The sequence below is a fragment of the Heloderma suspectum genome, chromosome 2 (genome assembly GCF_057233095.1).
Source record: "Heloderma suspectum isolate Gila_16-S chromosome 2, 16-S_ref, whole genome shotgun sequence".
In the NCBI taxonomy this organism is placed as follows: Eukaryota; Metazoa; Chordata; class Lepidosauria; order Squamata; family Helodermatidae; genus Heloderma; species Heloderma suspectum.
The window spans coordinates 191,793,528-191,821,493 of NC_139459.1; the positions used below are offsets into that span (position 1 = coordinate 191,793,528).

General features: G+C 48.0%; 1 protein-coding gene across 2 annotated transcripts in view; it reads left to right on the top strand.

Annotated features, from left to right (window-relative positions):
* The window catches only part of CACNB3 (calcium voltage-gated channel auxiliary subunit beta 3), a 74,522-nt gene continuing 46,556 nt past the window's right edge, over positions 1-27,966 (top strand). The window contains exon 1 of one of the 2 annotated variants that reach the window (XM_084836990.1): positions 1-27,966. This exon is cut by the window's right edge and continues 7,462 nt beyond it. The gene's annotated coding sequence lies outside the window, so the exon portion shown is untranslated. The other variant, XM_084836991.1, reaches the window with a different exon arrangement.

Here is a 27,966-nt window from a genome sequence, read left to right on the forward strand (position 1 = left end):
GGCTAACGGAAAGATTGTCGGGGGGAAGGGTATAAAAGACTTGTGCACACTTATCTCAGGGTCCAGACTGCTCTGCACCCGTTTTGCAAAACGACTAATAAAATAGTGTTGCCACTGCTGCCTGCCTGGCATCCTTTCTTTCAACCAGAAGCAAGAACGTTTGTCTAACAATTTGGTGCCATGACTCGGATCCTGCTTCGGGGCGCATCCCCTTTGCGCTGAGCCGAGGGGCCGCGGAGGAGGAGTGGCCACAGGCAGTTGTTTTACACTGCCTTCTCCTCTCGTCGTCGTCGGCGAAGGCGCTTGGGGACCAACGCCAGAGGAAGAGGGAGATGTGATCGCTCCTTTTTAGGCACCGGCAGTGGATCAATAAGCATCTGGACGCAGCTGCGGGTGGGACAGAAGAGGCCTTTGGGGTAAGTGAAACAGCTTACATTAGGGGATAAACGCGGGCCGGTGGTGTGTTTGTGATTGTGTGAGACGCCTACGGGCGAAGCGAGTGAGGAGCCCCGATCTGCATTTCCCTACCCCGGTGACGGGCTGGGTCAGAGGCGGGCGAAGCGCGAGATTTGTTGATTGAAATTGCCACCATCATGGGCGGGTCCCAATCCAGGCCTGAAGAAGAGTCCCCTACGCCCTTAGGATGTTGTTTGCGGAATTGGTCACGTTTTAAGCAAGATTATGGAACTAAGATGATGAAGGATCGACTTGTCCTTCTTTGTGCCCGGGAATGGCCAGTATTAGAACCCAAATGGCCACCCGAGGGGTCTTTTGACCCAGCCCTGGTATCTGCTGTTCGTATAATAATAACACAGAGGGGAAGTTGGGACCAGTTCCCCTATATCGATTCATAGGCGACCTGCGTACCCCTTGGCGGCAAGCCCGCTCCGTGGGTTGTCAAATGCATGTCTCTGGCCCTTCCTGTGGTGGTCAATAAGGAACCAGCAAGGAAAGGGCCACCTAGGGTCGTGGCCACGGCACTGGAGAACCCACTGCTTCCTCCACCCTATGGGACAGCCGTCGCCAGACAACCACGCCCATTGCATGCACCACCATCTCCTGAGGAGCCCACCCAGTGGCCAAATGCCCCCGAGGAGGACACCTCTTGCGAAGTGGTGCCAGGGGACCCCATCCCTCTAGTTGAGTTCCAGGACACTTTGCAAGATCGTCTGGATTCCCTTGAGAAAAAGTTGGAAATACTAGAGGACACATGGGGACCCTCATCACAGGAAAGGGCCCCCAAAAAGGGCAGGGAGACAAAAGGGGGGCCTAACTATAATTTGCGAAAAGATCCCCAGCCACCGGTGAAATTACCCTTCCCCATCAGAGAGGTCCCCGACCCTACCACCCAACATCCTCAAGGGACAATGTTTGTCTATGCCCCATTCACAACGTCTGACTTGGAAACAATTTAACCCTCCTTTTGAGGAGGATCCCGGCCCACTCCTATCCCTGATGGAGAATGTGAGGCTCACACACAACCCCACATGGGATGATACACAAATGCTGCTAAACACCTGTTTCCTTAGTCAAAAACCAACCATCCTTGCAGGGGCACGGGCCAGGTTTAGAGAAGAGCACCCCCAGGCAACTGAGGATGAGATGGCAGCAGCTTTGCCCACAGGACGGCCCGATTGGGGGGTGGCCACAGCAGCACAGAGACAGCTACATGCTGAGTATTTTCGGCTCGTTTTAGCGGGCATGAAGCAAGCCGCGCGGAGGGTCCCCAATTTGCAAAAAGTCCTGACTTTAAAACAAGACAAAAACGAACCTCCTGCCGTGTTCCTCCAAAGGTTAAGGGAAGCCTTCGCCAAGTATACTGATATTGACTTGAATGACCCAAATAATTTAAGGATTCTCACGACTCAGTTCGTGGGAAATAGTTGCCAAGACATCAGAAAGAAGTTGCAAAAGGTTGAGGGAGGATTGGCGGCTGACCTAGGTGTTTTAGTTGAGGTAGCACAGAAAGTTTATGAAAGACGAGAAGAAGAAGAGGGAAAAGAGAAAGACAAGAGGCAAGCAAAGCTCCTCGCTGCGGTTCTCAGACCCGACAAAGGAGGAGCTAAGAAGGGAGGAAAAGGAGGGAGGAAGGGGTCTTCCCTGGGAAGAGACCAGTGTGCCTTCTGTAAGAAAATTGGGCACTGGAAGCATGACTGTGAAGCCTTGAAGCAGAAAGAGAGAGAGGAGCGTGCGGGGGGGGGGTATAAAATGTCGAGGGAAAAGGTGCAGCTGGCCCGACTGACTGTAAAATTCCTGGGCTATCACCTAACTAAGGGGACCCGGAGAAGTCATCCGTGACACCCCTGTCCTTGCGTCCCCCCGCGAATTAAGGGTCTATCTGGGGTTGACTGGATTCTGCCGGCTATGGATAGCAAACTATGGTGAGACGGCGTGGCCGCTATATGAGGCGCTGCAAAAAAGATAAATTGGATAAATGGAAATGGACTAAGGAGATGAATAAGTCTTTCCTCAGTCTCAAAGCTGCCCTTGTGTCGCCACCTGCCCTAGCCATACCAAATCCCAGTCGACCATTTAGACTCTATGTGCATGAGAATAAAGGCGTAGCCTCGGGAGTACTTTGCCAGCGAAAGGGCCCCTCCTGGAGACCGGTGGGATATTATTCCAAGGTCCTTGATGTTGTGGCACGAGGATGGCCGAGTTGCTTAAGGGCAGTGGCGGCAACAGCTCTGATCTGCACTGAGGCCGAAAAGATGACAATGGGAGGACCCACCGAAGTCTGGGTACCGCATGGGGTGCCATAGATTCTAGGGTCAGGAGGAGGAAGCAAATTTCTCAACCCAGCCCGGCATTCCCGGTATGAGATAGGCCTGCTGACAAATGAGAATCTCACTTTTAAGGCCTGCTCTAGCTTTAATATCGCCACACTGTTGCCGACACTACAGGGCACAAGCAGACCAGGGCTCCCCGATCATGATTGCCTCGAAGTGCTAGACATAGATACCAAAGGCCGACCAGATCTCGAAGATGAACCAATAGAGGGAGCCGAAGATCTGTTTGTAGACGGGTCTAGTTAATGTGTTAAATGGAAAGCATTACACAGGAGCGGCCGTCGTTACCCAAGATGAGAGTGTGCACGAAGAACGACTGCCTCCTCATTTCTCCGCCCAATCCGCTGAGTTGGTGGCCTTAACAAGAGCCCTGCAGGCAGGCAAAGGAAAGCGAGTAAATATTTACACCGATAGCAAAAACGCCTTCGCCGTTGTGCATGCTCACGGGCAACTATGGAAAGAGAGGGGATTTCTCACAGCAAATGGATCTCTGGTGGCCAATGGAGGCCTAATAGTGGATCTTCTAGATGCTCTCCAACTACCCTTGCAAGTAGCTGTTGTCCACGTCCGAGCCCATAGAAAGGAGAAAGAAGAAAAGCGGAGGTGGGGAAACCAAAGGGCACATGAGGCTGCAAAAAGGGCAGCCAAGGAAGGAATCCAAGGGACATTTCTCATCTTACCCAGAAGAGAAGAGCCCCCCACATACTCCCGAGTTGCAGGTGGCGCAAGAACACAGATCCGTTCTTTCACAGCTACGAGCTTATTCCGTCCCATTCCAGAGGTTGCTGCTAGATCCACCCATCCATCTCTTCCAGCCGGGAGACGAAGTGTTGTTGAAAAAGTGGAAAAAAGAAGCTCTAAAAGAAGGGTGGGAAGGGCCCTACCTGGTGGGACCAACCAGCCATTCATGTGTGAAACTTGTAGGTTCTAGCAAATGGACACGTTGCAGCCGGTTGAAGCCATTTAGATGGCCCCTGCCTCCTCCTGTCACCTGGAGAGAACAGGAGGACACGGGCAACAGCCCTCTGCTCCCTGGCACCCCCCTGGAAGCTGCCAGGGACACAGGCGAAGAAACCATCCAGGAGCCACAATCGCCTGTAATATACAAGTCTCAACATCTGGGAAAAGCTTGGGTTCGAATTGTTACAGTCTAAAAAAAAAAAAAACCAGAGACCAAAGAAAAACTTGTAATATGAAGCAGGTGTTGTGGGTGGTGTTGATAATGCTAGTCAAAGAAATATTAACATGGATGGTGATACCTCAAGGGTTTAGGCTTGACAGCTTTAAAATAAAACCACAAAATGCCACACCCCGTACACCCCCTCTAGTAGAGATTCCCAAGGTAGAAAAGCATCCCCAGAGACCTCGATATGGGCATAAAGTAAGCACCGAAGTAGATAATATGTGGCTAGAATGGGTCAAGTATACCGCAAAATCCTTAAATAAATCCGATTGTTTTGTGTGCGCAGCTGGCCGTTCCATAGCTAAGGTGTTGCCCTTCCCATTGGGATGGGACAGCCCTGAGTGCCTTAATTGTACATTGCGTCTATTTCAACATCCCAACGCTTGGGGGGATACACATTGCCAAGATCTTAATAAATTGTATCCTCCCTTGAGGGCTAAGGATCGGTTAATACCCCCGATGTCCCTTACAATAGGCTGGAACCACACAGGTTGTATTTTCCGACTCCCCCGTCAGGACAGGTCCCAACTGGGAAACATAACAAGTGGTATAAATTGTGTTAACATGTCAAAATTTCATAATGATTCCCTATCAGTCCCCCGTACTGACCTCTGGTGGTATTGTGGGGGTTTAGAACTTTTTGAGACCCTCCCGTCCAATTGGTCTGGGCTCTGTGGGATAGTACAGCTAGCAGTTCCTTTCTCCATAGCCTTTCATCCATCTCAACTGCCCACTCATCGACGGCAGAGGCGTGAGGCAACCCCTTTTGATAACCAAATATATATAGATTCGATAGGAGTCCCGAGAGGGGTCCCAGATGAATTCAAGGGAAGAAATCAAATAGCTGCAGGATTTGAATCCACTCTGTTTTGGTGGGCGACCATTAACAAAAATGTAGATTGGATCAATTACATTTATTATAATCAACAAAGGTTTATAAACTATACCCGAGACGCTGTAAAAGGATTGGCTGAGCAGCTAGATGCTACTAGCCAAATGGCCTGGGAAAATCGGCGTGTTCTTGATATGATGTTAGCAGAAAAAGGAGGGGCATGTGTTATGTTAGGCGGACGGTGTTATACCTTCATCCCTAATAAAACCGCCCCAGACGGCACAGTAACAAGAGCATTGCAAGGTCTCACCACCCTATCTGTGGAGCTAGCCGAAAACTCAGGGGTTAACAACCCCCTGACCGATTGGCTGGAGAAATGGTTTGGAAGATGGAAACATTTAGCGGCCTCAATCCTTATTTCGCTTGTAGTGGTGGTGGGAGCTCTGGTACTATTTGGTTGTTGCATCATCCCCTGCGCCAGAGGCCTATCCCAGCGGTTAATTGAGACCGCTCTGACAAAGCAAATGCTCTTGCTTTACTGCGCAGACAAAGAAACTCCGCTTTAAGACATGAGTAAAGACTTAAAGGAGGGAATTGTTAGAAAAAGAGATGCCTAAATGGCTGGCATGTCAGTCACGTAAGCATAATCAGAAAAAAGCATATAGGCATAATCAGCAAAAAGCACATTGACACACTCATGACTAATGAGTCAGCTAATGGCTCAGTCAGTTGACATGTCCTGTGGCTAATGGAAAGATTGTGGGGGGCAAGGGTATAAAATTTATTTATTTATTTATTTATTAAATTTATTAATCGCCCATCTGACTGGTCACCCAGCCACTCTGGGCGATGTACAACCCCCATAAAACAATTTAAAACAATAAAATTTTACCATAAAATTTTTTTTTTAAATACCCTAACCCACCCCAAATGCCTGCCTGAACAACCACGTTTTTAATGCACGACGGAAGCTCATTAAAGAGGGGGCATGACGGAGTTCCCTAGGGAGGGAGTTCCACAGAGTGGGGGGCCACCACAGAGAAGGCCCTCTCCCTCGTCCCCACCAGTCTAGCTGCCCTGGCTGATGGGACAGAGAGAAGGCCATCTGAGGCTGATCTTGTTAAGCGGCCTGTCTGGTGTTGCTGGAGGCGCTCCTTAAGATAGGCTGGGTCGGAACCATATAGGGTTTTAAAGGTCAAAACCAACACCTTGAATTTGGCCCGGAAAACAACTGGTAACCAGTGCAACTCCTTCAGCACTGGAGTGATGTGATCTCGCCAGCGGCTGCCTTTAATCAGGCGAGCCGCTGTGTTCTGTACCAGCTGCAGCTTCCGAACCGTCTTCAAGGGTAACCCACATAGAGCGCATTACAGTAGTCTAAACGAGAGGAGACCAGGGCATGTACTACCGATGGGAGCAGATGGTCGGGAAGGAAGGGGCGCAGCCGCCGTATCAGATGGAGTTGATACAGCGCTGTCCGGCTCACAGCTGACACCTGAGCCTCCATGGACAGCTGGGAGTCCAAAATGACCCCCAGGCTGCGGACCTGGTCTTTCAAGGGTAGCCATACCCCATTCAACACCAGGTCAACATCCCCCAGCCTCCTCTTGTCTCCCACCAAAAGTACCTCGGTCTTGTCAGGGTTGAGCTTCAGCTTATTCCTCCCCATCCAGCCACTCACCGTCTCCAGACATTTGGACAGGGATTCTACGGCCAACCTTGGTGAAGATTTGAATGAGAGGTAGAGCTGCGTGTCATCCGCATATTGATGACACTGCACCCCAAACCTCCTGATGATAGCCCCCAGTGGCTTCACATAGATGTTAAATAGCATCGGGGAGAGGATGGAACCCTGTGGCACCCCACAAGTAAGTGGCCACGGGTCCGAAACCTCCTCTCCCAGTGCTACTCTCTGGTACCTGCCGGAGAGGAAGGACCGGAACCACCGCAATACAGTGTCTCCAATGCCCATCCCCTCCAGGCGGTCCAGGAGGATACCGTGGTCAACGGTATCAAAAGCTGCTGAGAGGTCGAGAACAAGGAAGGAGCATTCACCCCTATCCAGAGCCCTCCTCATATCATCCACCAAGGCGACCAAGGCCGTTTCTGTCCCATGCCCAGGCCTGAAGCCCGACTGAAATGGGTCTAGATAATTAGTTTCTTCCAAGTGTGCCTTCAACTGCACCGCCACCACCCGCTCAATCACCTTGCCCAAAAATGGCAGATTTGAGACTGGGCGAAAGTTGTTCAGAACTTGAGGATCCAAGGAGGGCTTCTTTAAGAGTGGTCTTATAACTGCCTCCTTGAGGGCTGTTGGCATCACTCCCTCCTCAAGGGAGGCGTTCACCACCGCCCTGATCCCTTCACCCAGTCTCTCTCTACAGCTCATAATGAGCCAAGATGGGCAAAGATCAAGTAAGCAGGTGGTCGGCCTTACAGATGAAAGCACCTTGTCCACTTCATCAGGAGGAAGAAGCTGGAACCGATCCCACAAAACCGGTTTGCCACAGGCCGCCTCTTGCTCACTAACTGTATCCACAGTGTGCAGAGTAACACACCTAATCTGATCAATTTTATCTGCAAAGTGCCTTGCCAAAGCCTCACAGGAGGCCTTAGAATGCTCCAGTGGTTCCGGAGCCACAGGACCGACCAGGCTCCGGACCACTTGGAACAGCCTCCTGGGGCAGCACTCTGCAGACGCGATGGAGGCAGCATAATATTCCTTTTTTGCTGCCTTCACCGCCACGTGATAGGCTGAAGATATAGCTCTAGCCCGTGTCTGATCGTCTTTGGAGCGAGACTTCCGCCACCGGCGCTCTAGCCGTCTCACCTCCTGTTTCAGAGCTTGTAACTGCGGATTGAACCATGGTGCAGTCCGAGCCCTGTTCAGGGGGAGAGGGCGTTTCGGAGCCACCCGATCTAATGCCCCGGTGATTGCGGCATTCCAGCCACCCACCAGGGTCTCGACCGAGTGGCCGTTGGCATGCCCCAGAGAATCCTCAAGCGCGTTCAGGAATCCATTTGGATCCATAAGACGCCTGGGGCGGACCATTTTAATGGGTCCTCCACCCCTGCGGAGGGGTTGTGGAACCGAGAAGTCCAACATCACCAGATAGTGATCTGACCATGACAAGGGGGTGGTGGATATACCCCCGACTTCCAGATCACTCCCCGCTTCTCCAGAAACAAACACAAGGTCTAGTGCATGACCAGCTACATGGGTGGGCCCAGTTAGAATATGGTGCAGCTCCCAGGAGGCCATGGTCTCCATGAAGTCCCGAGGTGCTCCTCCGAATGTACGTTGAAGTCCCCCAACACCAGTAAGTTAGGGGACTGTACACGCACATCAGAGACCACCTCAAGCACCTCGGCCAGGGAGTCAGTCGTGCAGCGGGGTGGACGGTACACGAGCAGAATCCCCAGACTGCCCTTCGGGCCCAACCTCCAGTACATGCACTCAGCAACCTTGGTCTCCCGGAGAGGGGGTCTGGTGAAGACCAAGGACTCTCGGTAGATAACAGCCACTCCCCCTCCCCGATCCCCAGCCCTCGGCTGCTGTGCATACGAAAATCCAGCTGGACACATGGCTGCAAGGGTTGGAGCAGCAGCCTCTGCCAGCCAGGTCTCCGTAATACATGCCAGGTCTGCACCCTCATCCAGGATCATGTCATGGATGAGGGAGGTTTTCTGGGTAACAGACCTGGCATTGCAGAGCAGCAAATGAAGGCCAGAAGATGGGGTCACGCCTCCCCCAGCCATCCTTTGGCTCTGAACAGGCCCGGAGCAGGGGACAGATACTACACATCTCTCCCTTGTTCCCCTTACCTGGCATGGCCTGCCCCTAGCGCTCCGCCAGTGCCTGCCGCCCAGCCTCGGTATGTAAAAGGCTGCCGCCCAGCCTCAGTAAAAGACTTGTGCACGCTTATCTCGGGGTCCAGACTGCTCTGCACCCGTTTTGCAAAACGACTAATAAAATAGTGTTGGATCCACTGCTGCCTGCCTGGCATCCTTTCTTTCAACCAGAAGCAAGAACTTTTGTCTAACAGTGTTTAAGAGAGCATATGCATGCATGTTTGGGTACATACTGCTATGCAGCTGAGGCAGGAGTATGGGTCCAAGTGCAAGAGATTGTTGAGGTAAGCTTGTGTTCTAGGGGAAGTTACACATTTTTACCACACAGGGGCACCCTTCAACACCCTTTCCTGAATGATAAGCTGGTTGGAGAGTCACCCTTGGAACATTCTAGAGACTATGTTAACCAGTGTGTGGTTGCTTAGCCTGAGACATACCCAGAAGTTGCGTTAAAGCTAGCATAGTTACAGGGCCAGCATCAGCCCATGGGTTGCTGCTGGGGCCCTGCTGATACCTTCCCTCCCAGCCCCCCATTTCATTATTTTCTGGCCCACACTCCAACCTGTGCTGAGTGGCTGGCCATCATTTCAGTTTCCCACAATGCCACAGAATGACACTATGTTTGGGGGGAATTGTGGGAAATTTGAATGGCAGCTGGGCTCAGCCACCCAGGTCCCCAGAGCACTGCCTCTGCCACCAGAGAAGCCGCCTGAGGCCCTCTGGCAGAGGAGGGGCCCACCAGAGGGTACTTTGCTCAGCCCCTCTCAAATCCAGAGCTGCCCAGGGTGGCTGAATTGTGGGCTTCAGTGCCAAAGTTCCACATCTTGTGCCTAGACTATCATGTGGGAATCTGTTCTCATACCAACAAGTAAAATAAAATGTTGCGTATCAGTGTTGGTTTATCGCTGATGCTATAAATGTATATGTGACCGAGCTTTACAGTTGCTGTGACCACCAAGATGCTTGGACAAGAATTATTCCTCAGAACCTACATACCCCAAGATTGGTATTATGAGGTAATGTGAGGTGGCAGATTTTGAACACCAATAAAGATACCAGCATTGGTGGGGGCTGGGGGGGAGAGATCTGGCCTATGGGCCATAATCCATGGAGATGTTCATATGCTCAAGCACCACTAAAATAAATGGACATTGTGCAAGAACATTTCATTGGGGTTACGCAAGAGAATGTCCAGGTGGATTGTGCCACGTGTTAATGGAGAAAAGAAGCACCAGAATCCTACAGCAGCCATAATATTGCCATACTGCCTGATGCTTCCTGGATGCCAGAGGAACTCTCTTGTGCGTTGATACCCAGCCCCAACTGTTCCAACAAAATTCTCTCTGCTTCAGACTAATCTCTAACTCCAGAGAGAATGGCTGCCAGCAGCTAGGAAGAAGCTGCCTCCAGAAGAGGGAGCATTCACTTGGCCAAGTTTACCCATATTGCTCTTCTTTGACACAGCAGATGCTAAATACTAGCAGAAACAACACTCCCACAGTCTTCAAGAGGGGAAAGGACGGAGCCAGCCAACTATCAAACTCCCCAGTCTGTGGGTGACAGTTGCTTGTGCAATACGCCTTTGACGTAATGCCTGAAACCTTCTTCTCTTCCACTCTGTAAGATCCCACAATCTGTCCCAGTTGAACTGTCCTTGAAATTAGCCCAAAGAAAAACTACCAGCATTTGGCTTCTCCCTGGTCCTGTTACCCTTGAGAAGTCGGTACCGAGCTATGGTCTAGATAGAGTGATTACCCTAGGCCTTTGTACAGGGATCTGATCCTGTAGCCACCACAGTTTAGCAGTTCCATCCTCTTACAGACAGAGGTACCCATGTTTACCTACTACAACCTCCTTTACATTGTTGCCTTTAGAATGAGCACTGTAATGCACTGAGCAAGCGGTGTTATAGCGATGGTGATGTGGTGTTGATGAAGTCCCTGACAGTGATTAGCTGAGCCTATACAAGGAGGAACAGAAGAAGCAGAGTGTTAAAAAGTAGGAAGTAGCAGCCACAGGGGAAGGGTGAGGGTGTAGGCACAAGCCTGTTATTTTATTGGAGGTGGAGTGTTAATGGAAAACCTCAAAAAAATAGCAGCAGAATTGGAAAGGTACCCCAATCAACATATCCAGAGTCTATCAAAATTGAAGTGGGGCCACCATTTTGCAATGCCATCACTGAGTTTTACTCTGAGCGACATGAACTTAGAAAATGCACCGAACTGGACCTGTATTGGTCTGATTGATTGAACACATACCACATTAAAGATGAACATTTATTGACTAAGCCTAAACGAAAAGACACTACCTTGAACATCCTCTCCACTTCAATTTTGGTAGGCTTTAGGTATGTTGCACAGTAGCCAGACTAGATGTTGATATCATGGACTTTCTGATGTGGTACCCAGGATAGTATTGTGAACAAGTGGTTTTGCTGGCCATGGGATCTCAGCCCCGCAACATGCAACGGCATCCACAGCCTTCCCTTCATGTGCAATTCCGGGGTACACAGGAAGCTGCCTCACACTGAGTCATACCACTGGTCCATCTAACCCAGTATTGTCAACACTGTCCGGCAGGAATGGCTCTCCAGGATTTCGGGTAGGGTATTTTTTCCGTCCCTACATGGACATGCCAGGGATTGAACCTAGGACCTTCTGCATGCAAAGCATCTTCTCTACCAACTGAGCCACAGCCCCTCATAAGAAGAGGCTGATGAAGGAAGGGCTGTTATGAACAAGTGTGATTACATATAGCATCCTTCCCCAAACTGGTGCCCTCCAGATGTTTTGGACTGCAACTCCCATCAGCCCCAGGCAGAATGACCAGTGGTTAAGAATTATAGGAGTTGTAGTCCATAATATCTGGAGGGCACCAGATTGGGGAAGACTGACATAGAGGCAACCAAGACAACTTTCTACTGCAATGCTTTACAGAGAACTGACTGAAAACCCCACAGAGCTGTTGGGAAGAAAAACAGCATAACCACACTCCCAGCAATGATGAACAAGAAATTTGCATGTGTACTACTTATTACCATAGATCCACAACCCAAGAAATCCAAGAGTCAAACCACATGCCAGTGTGTGTGTGTGTGTGTATGAATATGATAGAGACATGATAGAGGTGTACAAAATTATGTCTGGTATGGAGAAAGTGGATAGGGAGACATTTTTCTCCCTCTCATACTAGAACCCGGGGTCATCCCATGGAGCTGATTGGTGGGAGATTCAGGATAGATAAAAGGAAGTACTTCTTCACACTGTGCATAGTTAAACTATGGAATTTACTTCCACAAGATGTAGTGATGGCCACCAATTTGGATGGCTTTAGAAGGGGATTGGACAAATTTATGGAAGAGAAGGCTTTCAATAGTTACTAGTCCTCATGGCTATATGCTGCTTTCAGTACCAGGGGTGGTATGCCTATATACACCAGTGGCTGGGGAACATGGGCAGGAGGGTGCTGTTGCACTCATGTCCTGCTTGTGGGTTTCCCGTGGGCAGCTGGTTGGCCACTGAGTGAACAGAATGCTGGAATAGATGGAGTTTGGTCTGATGTTATGTTCTTATATGACTGTAGCACCCCTCCCCCACTTTTCAATTTTGAAGAGCCACTTCAGGAAAGGCCAACTGAAGGGAGAAGTGCTAACCAATTCCCTGTTCTAAATCTCCTCTCTATGGCTTTGCCTTCTGCAGGATTACAAATATATGTCTGCAAGGGCAAAAGCAGATTTGAAACCCCATTGGGGAAAGTTTCAAGGTGGGGGGGATTTGAAACAAGTAAGCAGGGAATTAAGCAGCATCACCCCTTACCTCTCGTTGCTTCTCCACTCTCTGTTACCTCCTCCCAAAGTGGCTTTTTTAGCTAGAAAGCGGCCACTGATGGGGTTACAGTTACACATATTTCTACATAATTTGCTGTTAGGCCCCCTCAAAAAACCCTTGTGGTGGATATTTGCACACCTGTATCATCACAGAAGGATTTTTTGGTGGTGCGGGCTGTAAGACCACTCTTCGTAGGAGCTGCAGATATACTGCAACACTGTGGTGCAGGTCTCACTTGTTCCCTTGAAGAGCAAATGGTGGCCTGAAGCAAACCAGTTGGACGACCCGTAAAAAATGGCGGTGTGGGAGGGGGTGTTTCTGCATACTCGGAGGATTCCCCTCAGGTAAGCAAGAAAGTATTGTTTTATTACTATTATCTTTAAAGGAGACAGAATAACTCCTTCCCGATGAGAGCTGCCCGTGCATAAAGCCCTCCTGTAACAATTTCGGTGTGACCATGATAAAAGCAAGAGCGAGGAGGGGCCAAAGTCACCACCCCCATTCAAGTAACACCACAGCGGGTGGGGAGGAAACCTGGGCCTAATCTCCTTCCCACCACCACCACGCACCATGGCTGTAGAGGCCATCAGAAGGAGGGGAGGCAGCAGTCAGACGCCTTCCCATTGTGCCTCAATTTAGCTGCAGCTGAGAAGCTTCTGTAGCAGTATATTGTGTTGTGTTTTAATTGCTGTCAGTTGCTTTGGGAGCCAATTTTTGGCTGAAAAGCAGGATTCTTTATCACACACACACACACACACACACACACACACACAGGAAACAAGGATCTCTCCAAGACAGTGTGGGGAGGAGGGGTAACCCCTCCCCCGCTTAATTGCCCATGCCCAAGGATGGGGGGGGGGGGCATTGCTCACTTTGTTCTGCACCATAATGCACAAGGTTGAGGGCTGGCAATGCAACAAAAGGGGAGGATTTCAGTTTCCTCCCCCATGCTGATCTGATCATGTTGGGGGCTGCAGCTCCACTTCTGCCCTCTCTCAATTATCATTGGGGGAAGGAGAAAAGGGTGGGTGAACTCTGAAATCCTCACATGGGCCCTGGCATCTCTAATGCTGCCATCTCCTGTTTCACCAAAATGTTCTCATGTTAACCTCTTCCACTCTCACTTCAAATTTGAGTTCAGTCTTCGGTGCTTACAAGGCACAATACACTGACATATTTACTATGGCTGAGGGGGAATGCTGATTCCTTCCTGAGCAGGGTTGCCATCTTTTTGGCCAGCCACTGTAGCTGCACCTTTCATAGCATCCTGATGCAGATACATATTAGTAGGCAATAATCTTTCCCCAAGCTGCAAAACAAAAGCTTTTTGCAGATCAAGGTGCTAATTAAGGCATGGGTGTGGCCCTGGGAACCCTTATCTGTGACCATCAAGTTCCCCTCTCACGTGTGTGATGCATGAATTACATTTTCAGCATTTGGACTGGTGCTGCAATGATTGACCAAAAAGTTGTTCCCATGATCCAGCCAAAGCTAAGCACATTAAAGCCCCAATGACTGGAACAGGAGAGTTAAGCGCTGGATCAGCCTTCTCTCCTTGCAAACAAAAGAGCGCTACCGTGTTTAACTTTGTTTGGCTTGTACCCAAGTACAGTCAGAGGTGGTGTGGTGTGGTGTGGTGTATTGGGTAGAATGTTAGACTTGGATTGGCGAGGCCTGGGTTTGAATCCCTGCTCAGCCGTGAAGGTCACTGGGCTTCCAGACAAGGCTTTTCTTGTGCCCTCACCCTGCCTCATTCACAGAATTTTACAGAAGGGTCTAGACAATGTCATCTTCTACTTGTAACCCTCCCACATTTTCCCACTGCTTCTTCCATCTTTTCTCTTACTGCAAAAAATCCATTAAGGAAAAAAAGACAGAATAAACTGCACAATGCCTTTTCATCCATAGTGTTCGGAGCCCTTACCTTGTGCCAATCTCCCCCTCCCACCCTAACCTACCTCACAAGGATTGTTCTGAGGATGAAATGGAATCACTGACCTGCTTTGTATAATCACCGCAGATTAAACAAACCCTGGTGGCTTGTTTAAGCCATGGACCATGCTGGCACATGCCAGGTGCCATTTGCCTAATTACCTACCTGGACACAGCTTGTCATCCAAACCCAGGCACCATGGCTTGTTGGTGGGGGAAACAACCTTCACATAACCCATGGCCTGTTGTTGGGTTGTTTTGAGGGTTGTTTCCCCCTCCAGCAAGACTTGCTGCCCAGGTTCAGATGCCATGAATTATCCAGGTGGGTAATTAGGCAAAAAGCACCCAGCACATGCTGCAGCTTAAACAATTCACGATGGTTTGTTTAAGCCACAGTGATTGTGTGAACCGGGCCACCACGTACTCTGAGGAAGTGTGGGATGCAAATGCAATACAAGACATAGTTGTAGGCAAGTGACTCTCAAATGTTGAACCAGGGAAGCTCTGGGCTTCCTCAAAAGCTTAGCAGGGACTCATTTAGAATCAAAGTAATAGCTGGCAAACTTTCCTGAAAGACAGTTTGTCTACCACTTTTTTTTTTAACCTGCTAGGCACAGGTGCAGAAGACAGTGCTGTATATTCTGTCTGCGGTGCATGCATTCTAAGTTCATACATGGTGACGGTGGGTGAGGCCCTATAGCCTGGCTAGCATTATCTAGGGATTGAATAGGGTTGCCCACTGGCCAGAACCTGACTTAATCCTATCCCTTTGATCTGCAGAAAACTGCTGGTGAAGCTGTTCACAGCATGGAGATAAATGTTGTTGTTGTTGTTGTTGCTGTTGTTCAGTCATTAAGTCGTGTCCGACTCTTTGTGACCCCACGGACCATAGCACGCCAGGCCTTCCTGTCCTCCGCTCTCTCCTGAAGTGTGCTCAAATTCATATTCATTGCATCAGTGATGCTATCTAGCCATCTCATCCTCTGCCATCCCCTTCTCCTTTTGCCTTCAGTCTTTCCCAGCATCAGGGTCTTTTCCAGGGAGTTTTCTCTTCGCTTTTGGTGGCCAAAATATTTGAGCTTCAGCTTCAGTATCTGTCCTTCCAATGAGCAGTCAGGGTTGATTTCCTTTAGGATGGACTGATTTGACCTCTTTGCAGTCCAGGGGACTCGTAAGAGTCTTCTCCAGCACCACAGTTCGAAAGCATCAATTCTTCGGCGCTCAGCCTTCCTTATAGTCCAGCTCTCACAGCCATACGTTGCTACTGGGAAAACCATAGCTTTGATTATACGAATCTTTGTCGGCAAGATGATGTCTCTGCTTCTTACTATGCTGTCTAGGTTTGCCATAGCTTTCCTCCCAAGGAGCAAGCGTCTTTTAATTTCATGCCTACAATCACCGTCTGCGGTGTTCTTGGAGCCCAAGAAAATAAAATCTGTCACTGCTTCCATTTCTTCTCCTTCTATATGCCAGGAAGTGATGGGGCCAGATGTCATGATCTTAGTTTTTTTAATGTTGAGTTTCAAACCACCTTTTGCACTCTCCACTTTCACCCTCAACAAGAGGCTGTTTAGATCCTCTTTGCTTTCTGCCATTAGGTGGTATCGTCTGTGTATCTGGGGTTGTTGATAATTCTCCCGGCAATCTTAATTCCGACCTGTGATTCATCCAATCCGGCATTTCTCATGATGTACTCTGCATATACGTTAAATAAGCAGGGCGACAATATACAGCCTTGTCATACTCCTTTCCCAATTTTGAACCAATCGGTTGTTCCATGTCCGGTTCTTACTGTTGCTTCTTGACCCTTGTACAGGTTTCTCAGGAGACAGGTAAGGTGGTCTGGTACTCCCATCACTTTCAGAATTTGCCACAGTTTGTTGTGATCCACACAATCAAAGGCTTTAGCGTAGTCAATGAAGCAGAAATAGACGTTTTTCTGGAATTCTCTTGCTTTCTCCATGATCCAGCGAATGTTGGCGATTTGATCTCTAGTTCCTCTGCCTCTTCGAAATCCAGTTTGTACTTCCGGTAGTTCTCGGTTCACATACTGCTGAAGCCTAGCTTGTAGGATTTTGAGCATCACCTTGCTGGCATGTGAAATGAGCGCAATTGTATGGTAGTTTGAACACTCTTTGGCATTGCCCTTCTTTGGAATTGGAATGTAAACTGACCTTTTCCAGTTTTGTGGCCACTGTTGAGTGTTCCAAATTTGTTGGCATATTGAGTGCAGCACTTTAACAGCATCATCTTTTAGGATCTTAAGTAGCTCAGCTGGAATACTGTCATCTCCACTAGCTTTGTTGTTAGTTATGCTTCCTAAGGCCCACTTGACTTCACTCTCTAGGATGTCCGGCTCAAGTTCAGTGACCGCACTATCATGGCTATCAGGGACATTCAGATCTTTCCTGTATAGTTCTTCTGTGTATTCTTTCCACGTCTTCTTAATCTCATCTGCTTCTGTTAGGTCCCTGCCTTCTTTGTCCTTTATCATGCCCATCTTTGAACAAAACATTCCCTTGATATCTCCGATTTTCTTGAAGAGATCTCTAGTCTTTCCCATTCTATTGTTTTCTTCGATTTCTTTGCATTGTTCATTTAAGAAGGCCTTCTTGTCTCTCCTTGGTATTCTCTGGAAATTTGCATTCAGTTGGGTATATCTTCCCCTTTCTCCCTTGCTTTTCGCTGCCCTTCTTTCGTGAGCTACTTGTAAAGCCTCATCAGACAGCCACTTTGCTTTCTTGCATTTCTTTTTCTTTGGGATGGATTTAGTTGCTGCCTCCTGAACAAGGTTACGGACCTCCATCCATAGTTCCTCAGGCACTCTGTCTATCAGGTCTAATCCCTTAAATCTATTCATCACCTCCACCGTGTATTCATAAGGGATATGACTTAGGGCATACCTGAATGGTTTAGTGGTTTTCCCTATGTTCTTCAATTTAAGCCAAAATTTTGCAATAAGAAGCTCATGATCTGAGCCACAGTCAGCTCCAGGTCTTGCTTTTACTGACTGTATAGAGCTTCTCCATCTTTGGCTACAAAGTACATAATGAATCTGATTTCGATATTGACCATCTGGTGATGTCCATGTGTAGAGTCGCCTCTTGTGCTGCTGGAAAAGAGTGTTTGCTATGATCAGCGTGTTCTCTTGGCAAAACTCTATTAGCCTTTGTCCTGCTTCATTTTGTACACCAAGGCCATGCTTGCCTGTTATCCTGGTGATTTCTTGACTTCCTATTTTAGCATTCCAATCCCCTATGATGAAGAGGACATCTTTTTTGGGTGTTAGTTCTGGAAGGTGTTGTAGGTCTTCATAGAACCGATCAACCTCAGCTTCTTCGGCCTCAGTGGTTGGGGCATAGACTTGAATTACTGTGATATTGAATGGTTTGCCTTGGATTCGTACTGAGATCATTCTATCATTTTTGAGATTGTAGCTTAGTACTTCTTTTCCCACCCTTTTGTTGACTATGAGTGCTACTCCATTTCTTCTAAGGGATTCTTGCCCACAGTAGCAGATATAATGGTCACCTGAATTAAATTTGCCCATGCTTGTCCATTTTAGTTCGCTGATTCCCAAGATGTCAATGTTCAATCTTGCCATCTCATGCTTGACCACCTCCAGCTTACCTTGATTCATTGATCTTACATTCCAGGTTCCTAAACAATATTGTTCTTTACAGCATCGGACTTTCTTTTCACCACCAGACACATCCACAGCTGAGTGTCCTTTTGGCTTTGGCCCAGGCGCTTCACTCTTTCTGGCGCTACTTGGAAATTCCCTCTGCTCTTCCCCAGTAGTATATTGAACACCTTCTGACCTGAGGGGCTCATCTTCCGGCGTCATATCTTTTAGCCTTGTGATACGTTCCATGGGGTATTCTTGGCAAGAATACTGGAGTTGGTTGCCATTTCCTTCTCCAATGGACCACATTTTGTCAGAACTCTCCACCATGACCTGTCCATCTTGGGTGGCCCTGCACGGCATAGCTTATGGCTTCACTGAGTTACGCAAGCCCCTTCGCCACAACAAGGCAGTGATCCATAAATGTTAGCATCTGCTAATGCAGCCTTTCCCAACCTGGCACCCTCCAGATGTAGTTGGAATACATCTGCCTTGCTAGCTGGAGTTGGTGGGAGTTGTAGTCCAACACATCTGGAGGATGCCAGATTGGAGAAAGTGTGCACATCCAGCTGTTGTTACAGTGCTGGCCCATGATGTTTGCTCTCTGCTAGGGCTAGAACTTCAAAAGTCTTCAGACACCAAATTTTGCATGCATCCATCTCACTGACCCCTACCCAGTGCTGCCTGAAGCAGGTTGCTTCACCCTGCTGCATGGCAGGGCTGGCCCTATGTGGTTGAAGGCAAGCTGCAGGAGCTCGTTGAAAAGCTGGCAACCTTAAAACTGAGTGAAGTCCTAGAACCCTCAACAATGTGTGTGGGTTGTAATCTTGTTGTATTACTGCTGCCTTATGTCAGACTGTGTCTTGTTTTGTTAGGGGTTAGACCCTCACTGTGCTCCTTGGTTCTAAACCTGGAAGTTCTCTGGCCAATTGGTTGTAATAAAGGACCTGTTTCTGTTGCTGCTGTTTCCTCAATTCACCAAGAGATGCTTTTGTGAATCCTGCTCTAATAGCCTCCCACTTGTTGGTAAAACTGCCTTATTTCTACAACTCATTAACCTTTATGCTAGACTTGAGTTTAGGCCTTGGGATGGAGTGTTCTGATGTTATAGTAGTGTTAGAAATGGCTCTACCCCTGCTGCTTTTGCTTTTATCAATTATTTTTTAGCTCTTTTAGGTGCTTAATTTACCTTGTTGTTACTTTGAAAATACCCAGATGATGAAGTGAAGTGATCCAAATCCCAGTCCTTGCAAAATTTCTTGAATTCCCCCGCAACAAACTGGGGACCATTATCTGAATACACAGTGTCTGGTATCCCATAGTGTGCAAAGTGTGCTTTTATTTTACATATGACTGTTCTGACAGAGATATCTGGTAAATAAGCCTTCCCCAACCTGGTGTCCTCCAAATGTTTTGGACTTAATGTTCCATCAGCTCCAACCAGCATGGCCAAGGGCAAGAAAGCTGGGAATTGTAGGCTGTGGAGGGCACTAGGTTGGGGAAGGCTGTGGTAAATGGTCTATCTCCCCAAACTTTGAGAAGTAACCTACAGTTCTCGTATATTCCTTGTCTGCCCAGCTAAGCAAATCCCACCTACTTTGCCCAAGCTCTCTCTGGAATGTCATGCTGTAGGAGTGTTTCTTTGGGTTGGCGGTCTTCCCAGGATCTGCACACTTCATATTTCCCCATTAATGTCTTTAATTGTTCATTCATTCCTGGCCAGTAGACTGCCTCCCTGGCCTGTCATAGACAAACAATTCCCAGTTCAGATGAATGCACTTTGCACATGATTTCTGTCTGAAGAGCTTCTGATATAGCTGCTCTTTCTCCCCAGAAGACAATGCTGTTCTGTACACACAGTACATCTTGATCTGTAAGACTGGTGCTATCTCTTATGGTACATGCTCTTTTGTTTCTGGCCAACTCTGTAATAGCATGAGTTTTAGTCTCTGGAACATGTTGTCCTTATGGCTTGTTTCTTCCTCTCTTTCTTGTGAATTATGTGGACAGGCTCTAATCCTATCTTTGGACAACTCAGCTGCCCTGCAAACCTTCAAGTTTTTCTCTAAAGTCAAGTCAGCTTCCTTCAGCAGTCTCTCTCATACTCAAGTGCCCTGAATGCCACACACGATCTGGTCCCTCATCAAGGACTGTTCAGTATCTCCAAAACTGCAACCGGCTGCTAGCATCTTTAAAGTGATGCAATATCCTCTCTTGCTTGGTCCCAGGTGAACCGCTTCATTCTTTCTGGACCGGCTATGAGCATAAAAACAACCTGTTGTTATAGCTGAACCACAGTGTGTTTGGGGAATGTTTGCATACAACATCTGACTTTTTTCTCTCCCCCTTTTTCTATTCAAGTATAAAAACAGTTTCATTTTCACAGGCTGCTCTTTATTTGCCATTTCACATAGATTAAATTCTTCTTTCCAGGTTTTCCATGCCTTAGCTAAATTCTGAGCATGAAGGTTTAATGTGCTTGGTGGTTTCAGGCCTGCAATTCTTTCTTTCTTTCTTTCTTTCTTTCTTTCTTTCTTTCTCAGCTCACAGTTTCTTGTTGCTGTTGTTCTATCTAGATTCAATCACCGCTGGCACCATGTTTCAAGATAGTTGGATTGTACCTTACAGAATCAAACAGACCCTACTTTCTAAACAAACGTGTAAGTTTTATTTAAAGAAAGGTTTTTACAGAGCTCTCTCCAACTGTAGCCTCTCTATTTTCAGGCCAGAAGTAGTTGGTGTTGCTCTTAACTAGTTCCTGGTTCCTTCCAGGGAGCACAGCCCATTCAGACTGTATCTGACTGCTCTTTCATATTGACATATCTGCCAGTCAGAGTCAGCAATACTGGGTTAGATGGCCAAATAATCTGACCTGATATCTATGTCAAGTTGAATTCACCAGAATGGCTCGTATACACATTATGGTGCATGCCCAGCTGCTGTCAAAAGCAGCACCCCCTTATCCTCCCACCCCACCCGGAAACACCTTGTAATTCCAAAAGTATAATTGCAAAGTCATCACGTTCTGATTTTCCTGGCCCCTTGCTCTATTTAATTGGTTGCTAACTGCAGGGGTAAGGAAACAGACACTGCAACAACATCACTGTCATGAGTTATTTGTATTATGAGATATTACTGGGAGAGCAGAGGGGGAAATGGAAGAAGCCTATGCAGCTTTTGTCAGCAGCTACTCGTGGGCCATGTATTAATATCCAATTCTGCCCTCAGAAACAGCAGAATTTGACTTCTGAGGAAGGTCTGGAGTTTACTAGGAAACAACTAAGGATCTAGCTACTATAGTAGGTAGTCAATGTTTTGGTGAAGTCTGCCTCAGATCAAGCCCAGTGTCTAAGAGAGTGGCACTCTGGCGTGCGCTACAGTACATCTTCACTACCACCCATCCAATGCCTTACTAATGGTTTTGCCTTTAGTCCAGGGGTGTTGAACTTCAGGCCTGTAGGCCAAATCTGTCCCTCCTAAGGTCCCAATCCTCCACTCTGGGGTTCCCCAGAAGGCCCCACCCCCTTTACCCCAACCACTGATAGTTTCGTGGTTTCCTGGCTTTTGTACAGTTTTTTCTCCCATTCTAAAAGGTTGAAATGCCCCTCAAATGGCTCAGATACAGGCAGTAAGAGCTTGAAGCTAAAATATGCTGGTATTTTTTGCCCCTGCCCACAGCTGTAATGCAGCCCCCCCCCCCACTTCTCTGAAATTAAATTCAGTCCCCAGGGCTGAAACAGCATTTCCACTCCTGCTTTAGTCTACTAAATTGAGGAGCAGGCAGCAGTGAGCCTGGCATGAGGGGTACACCTGACATTAGGCCTACAGGCCTTTTTGTTTCTGTCCAGTCATGCTACAAACTGATGCTTATGCCATTATCTATGGTTGATTTATTACATTTTTATCCTGCCAAGGAGGTAAAGCATGGTCCCTCCCCTCCATTCCCATTTTATCCTGAATGGGGGTTAGAACCTGGGTTTTCCCCACTCCTAGTCCAACACTCTTTAACCGTTACATCACACTGGTTCATCACACTTAGAGCAGGTGTCAGCCCCTGTCATCCTTGGGAAGCACTGATGCTTGCCTTGGGCGTATATATATATATATATATATATACACACACACACACACACACACACACACGCACACTTTTTTTTTTTTTCCTGGCCTGACCCTGTAAGCAACGGTGGGGTGGGGGGTGTCTAGCTGCCATTTCAATTTCCTACAAGTGCTCCAAAGCGACATGACATCACATTAGGGGCATTGTGTGAACTTAAAATGGAGACTAGGCCCATCCGCCTGGTTCTACTGGAAGCCCTGGTCGCTTCTGCCATAGGCTGGGTGGCCAGTAGTCCAGGGGACTAATCAACTCCTGAATTTTGTCTTTCCAGGTCAGGCTTCGAGCTATAGCAGGGATAGGGAACCTGTGGCCTTCCAGATGTTGTTGGACTGCAGGTCCCATCATCCTTCACTACTGGCTATGCTGGCTGGGGCTGATGAGAGTTGCAGTCCAACAACATCTGGAGGGCCAGATGTCTCCCACCCCTGAGCTATAGTACCTGCCAGATACTGATTCCATTCCCCCTTCCAGCTCCTGCCCTGCTTTTCCCCAGAACAGACAGCTCAGAGCCAAGAGCTAGCTCAAAAGACCACATAGCTGCTGTAGCCAAAAACGAACCCTGCTGCTGCTCCTTGACACCTGCCCCTTGTTGTGCATGGCAGGGTGTGAGGGAGGCCGGTGTGGGGGCAATTATGTTTCTTCCTCAAGGGTTTTCCTGATGGCAGCTCCTTTTTTATCCCTTCCAATGGAAAGGGCTTTCACTTCACTCAGTTGAGGGGAACGGAGATGCCTTTGGAGAAAAGCACAATTATCCCCACACCTCAGACTGTGTTGTTCCAAAATTCTAGGATGCAAGTGGCAATGGGTGGGGGCTTCTGTTTGTGTTCCCCCAAGAGGGTTTTCCTGATTAGCTTGGAGCCCCCCCCCCCTCGAATTCTGCCACCTCAGACAGCTGCCCAATTTGCTGCCCTGGCTCTACATTATGGTCTGGAGAGCCAAGTTGGAGAGCGCTGTGTTGTAGCTCAGCCCCACCAGCAGCATCCCCTTACCTCCGTTCCCTCAGTCCTGCCTCTGTCCCTGTGTAACCCTTAGCCTGTTTCTGCCCCCCTCGTTTCTCAAACTACCTGGCAGTCTCCATGCTCCTCAATAATTCATATGCTGCTGAAGCTGTTTTGCCAAGATGTCTTAATTTTTTAGACTATCTTGGTTTGGGAAGGGGCCCCTCCACACTCTTTTCCCTTCCACACCCCCACACGCTGCTGGGGAAATTCAAGGGACTCTGTGGGACACAGTGAGATAGGGAGAGCTGAGGAAAAAAGAGATACCACGCAAACACACAAGCGCGCACGCACACGTCCCTGTCATTTCTGTGACTGCATTTGGGTGGGCGTTAGACATGCTGTGGACCCAATCCTATGTTTGTTGTTTGGGCCTGAGTGCAGAATATCTAGCTGCACAGTGTGAGGGATGCGGCAAAATCTTGCACATTCACCCCAGAAGTTCGATGAGTTGGTGGACTGCCTAAAAGCAGAGGGAAAGCAAAACAAGGAATTAGTTTTGGAGGGTGGGGAAGCTCCATTCTTGACCTGCTGATGTGACCAGCACTGAAGTTGAGTTGGGGGGTGTCATCTAAGGTTGCCAACTTCAAAACTGGCCATGGTAGCTGTGCCTTTAATAGCAGCTTGATCTGCAGACATAAGGAGGTGATGATGCTTATCTCTATGCAGTGAAAAGCTTCCTGCTGATTTTGGCAGATCAAGTTGCTGTTAAAAGCACAAAAGATGGCCAGGCTGGGTTTTTCTTTCCAGGTCAGTTGGCAACCCTAACATTTAATACTGACACCTGTTTTCAGCAACAGAGCACAGCCCTGGGACATGTTTGTCAGGCAATAATAAAGGAATGTGTGCAATTGAAACTGCGCACATTGTGACTGGATGCTGAAGGAGGACCACTCACTTATACTTTAATAATTATGCAGAAGAAAGAATTGGGGCAGGGGTGAGAAAAGCCAACTCTCCTGAAATTCTTTCTTTCACATAATCACTAAAGGAACCCTGCTCTTCTTCACGCTTGGTCACCCTACTCTGTTGCAAGCAGACTTGTGCTTCAGCACCTCTAATTTTAGCATAAGGATATGACCTGTTTCCCATCCTGGGGAAATCCATGTCTTTTTTTGCCATGCAAACTCAAAGCAAGTGACGTCGAGAGACAGCAGCATGGGCTTCTTCTACAGCTAGAACAGGGCCAGGAAACCAACCAACCAACCAACCAGCCCCCTAACCCTCTAGACCAGGGCTGGGCAGAAAGTAGATCTCCAGATATTTTGGACTACAGCTCCCAACATTCCTGACTATTGGCCGTGCTGGCAGAGGCCTCTGGGAGTTGAAGTCCCAAAATCTGAAGATCTACTTTCTGCCCACCTCTGCTGTAGATCACTTTCCTCTCTCAGAGCCAGGGCCATTTGAAATATTACAAAGTTCTAACAGAGAAAGCACTTACATGTGGGAAATAATATAGAACCTGCAGGCAGATCATGATGCAGTGTATACGTGCTAGGAACTTGCTCTGCTCATCACAACTTTCCACTGACTGCACACAGCCCAGCCGTCCCCAATCTGGTGCCTTCCAGATGTTTTGGACTACAGCTCCCAGTATTCCCAATCACTGGCTATGCAGGCTGGGCTGATGGGAATTGTAGTCCCAAAGAGCTAGGGGCATCAAGTTGGGGAAGGCTAACACAGACCCATGGAAATAGACACACATATGCAATCCTCATACATGACAATCTAGAAACAGGCTGCACATTAATTCTTTCATAGAAGTGTAAGAGTGTTGTAATGTTTGAAATAGCCCCTGGGTTGGGCAAAGAAAGTAGGGACCCTTACCTCATTACACTGACAAGTGTAAAATGAGAACCACTGTGGTGCAGTGGTTAGGTCAGAGTGTTTGACTGGGACTTGGGAGATCCATGTTTAAGACCCCACTCAGCCATGAAACTCACTGGGTGACTTTGGGCCAGTCACTGGCTCTTGGCCTCACCTATCTCACAGGGCTGTTGTGAAGATAAAATGGAGAGGAGAAGGACTATGTAAGCTGCCTTGGGTTCCTAGCAAGAGGAAACAAGGTGGAATATAAATGTAACAATAAATAAAAATAGGCTCCTGCTCTACTACTACTTATCCATCAGAACTCTCTTTCCAATGTTCAAAGTGTTTTATTCTACACCTGGTCACTAGTTTCCCCTTTTTGCAGAAGGGAACTAAGCAATTGGAGGGGGGTATTTTCTCAATGCCATACAATTAAACCATGGCAATGGCAGGACTCAGGACAGAGTGCAAGTCCCACATGCCGGTCTACCTCTCTATCCACTGAGCACACCGTGGGCACAGCCATACTACCAACTTATGTTACTTTTACACCCACGTAATGGTCTCCAAAACATGCTGGGAGATCTCGGAAGCTAAGCAGGGTCAGCCCTGGTTAGTACTGGGATGGGGAACCACCTGGGAATCAGGCTTCCAGGGGGTTGGACTCGATCTTCTTGTAGGCCCCTCCAACCCTATGATTCTATGAGTTGTGGTTTGGTAAATAAGGGTGCCAAGAATTCTGTTGCAGGTTCCCAGTCTCCCTCACAGAACAACACCTCCCAGAGTTCCCTGGGGCAAGGGAATGCCTATTAAAACCAGATGAGAAATACATTCCTGTACTTTACTCCTACTCAGAAGTAAGTCCCATTCAGTTCAATGGGGCCTACTCCCAAGTAAGCCAGTACAGGATTTCAGTTACCCACTTAACCTGGGAGCAAGTCCCACTGAACACAGTGGGGCTTACTTCTCCATAGATGTGTATAGGATACTGTGCTGTAAAGCTTTAGTGTAGATATGCCCAGTCTCTACTCCGCCTAAGTGCTATCCAAACTGGGCCCCATCCTCTCAACAGCTTCTCCTTGCCCCTTCTTTGCTAGCAGGAAGTGTAAATTTACAGCATTTCCTGCTTGCTGGATCACAGAGGGATTGGGTCATAATCCAGCAGGCAGGAACTCCTCCTCTTCCAGTTGCTGGAGTATCCAGAGGCATAGAACTGTATGATGTGCAGCCCCCATTCCCTGCTCTTCCCTGCACTCTGTACTTCCCAGCCTGCTAGAACTCCCACCAACAACAGATCCCCTGGACTCCACACTCCTGCTAGGGTGGCAAGGTGCAAAAAAGGGCAGGGTTCTTTCACCTTTAATAGTTGTTAATGACAAGCCACACCTGCTGAAATTCCCTCTTCTGCACAGCTATGAAAGGTGCAGGAGCCCTGCCCTCTTTTGCATCTGGCCACCCTGGTTTCCACTCCCTTTCTTTGAGTCACTAAGGGCACAATACCATGCATGTTTAGAGAGAGAAAAGCCTTACAACTCCCAGCATTCCTCCAGCTAGCCATGCTGGTAGGTGCATACTGGGAACTGTAGGATGTTTTTTTTCTTCCTAAACATGCATAAGATGGCACCCTAAAGCTGCTGAATGCCAAGAAAATATACTCCTCCATCTAGGGTGGCTGAGTGGCCTCTTTTAGAGGACTGTCTTCTATTTGAAGGTGTTTTTTATTTGAACAGCTGACCTGTCCCATTCCGGTTCAAAGTTAAAGAACCATAAGAACTGTTGCCCATCAATAGTTAACAGGCAGGCATACAGGTCACTTGGTCACAGCCTTTCGCACTATGGTGGGGTGTACTATATTTCTATTTAAATTATAATAATTATTTCTAAATTTGCACCTGTGCCTATAAATTAGAATATGAAAATTTCATGCAAACCACATGTTCTTCTTTATTGAAGCATTTCCTCTCTTTTGGCGATTCATACTTGGCCACCCTATCCATGAGGACTTTGCGGTGATGAAGAAACCAAAGGAGACCCTTGTGAGGTTTCTTGAATGTCACCCTGGAAGGCACAAGGGTTGACTGAGCACATGGTGGAGCTAAGCAGGGCTTTGTGGCGTTTGTCAAAGCTTGTGAGAGTCAGCAGGAAGCGTGCCGGCCAGATAGCGCTGCCTGAATCTTTCTCGCTATTTTTGTATCTAGCAAATGCTGTGTCAGAGGACAACATCCGGAGATGCTGAGCCTTCTGAAATACCAGCTGGCAGGGTGACAAGGTGGGCAATTTCTCTGAGCCCAGCTGGAGACAAAGGAGGGTGTGTGCGTGGAGCCCAGGCTGGGCTGCTAAGCCACAGTCCCAGTGCCATCATTTGGGGGACCATGTTAGATTGTTTAGTCACAGGATGTCTTGAGCGCCAGTGGAGGCCAAGTTGCAGGTTGTTTTAGCACATTCAATGAAATATTAAAATGACTCTTCCTCCCTTGCACCACACATACAAAGTTGTCTCAGATAGTCATTGAATATGCAACTGTATGTAAACTGCCATCCTCTACATACTTACCAGGGAGTAAGTAACCCCTGATGACTTTTGGGCAGGCAGTGAAAACATTTTTATTCCACCTGGCTTTTAATGGTTTTAAATTGAGATTATCTCTGCCTTGTTTTAGTGCTTTTTATTCTGTTATTCTTTGGTTTTGTGTATTTTGTTATGTAAACCACCTTGGAGTCCCTTGTTTAGGTCCGAAAGTAGCCTCTCCCAACCTGGCACCCTCTAGATGAATTGTCCATACTGGCTGGGAATGATTGGAGTTGTCGTCTAACACATCTGGAGGGGACCAGGTTGGAGAAGGCTTTGATATAGATATGTCTTCACTCATAAATAAACAAACAAACAAATAAAATGGGGCTTATGTCTGAGCAGACATGTATAGGATTGCTCTGTCAACCCATGATCGTCTATTCCAGGTGCGAGCAACTTGTGGTCCTCCAGATGTTTTGGCCCACAA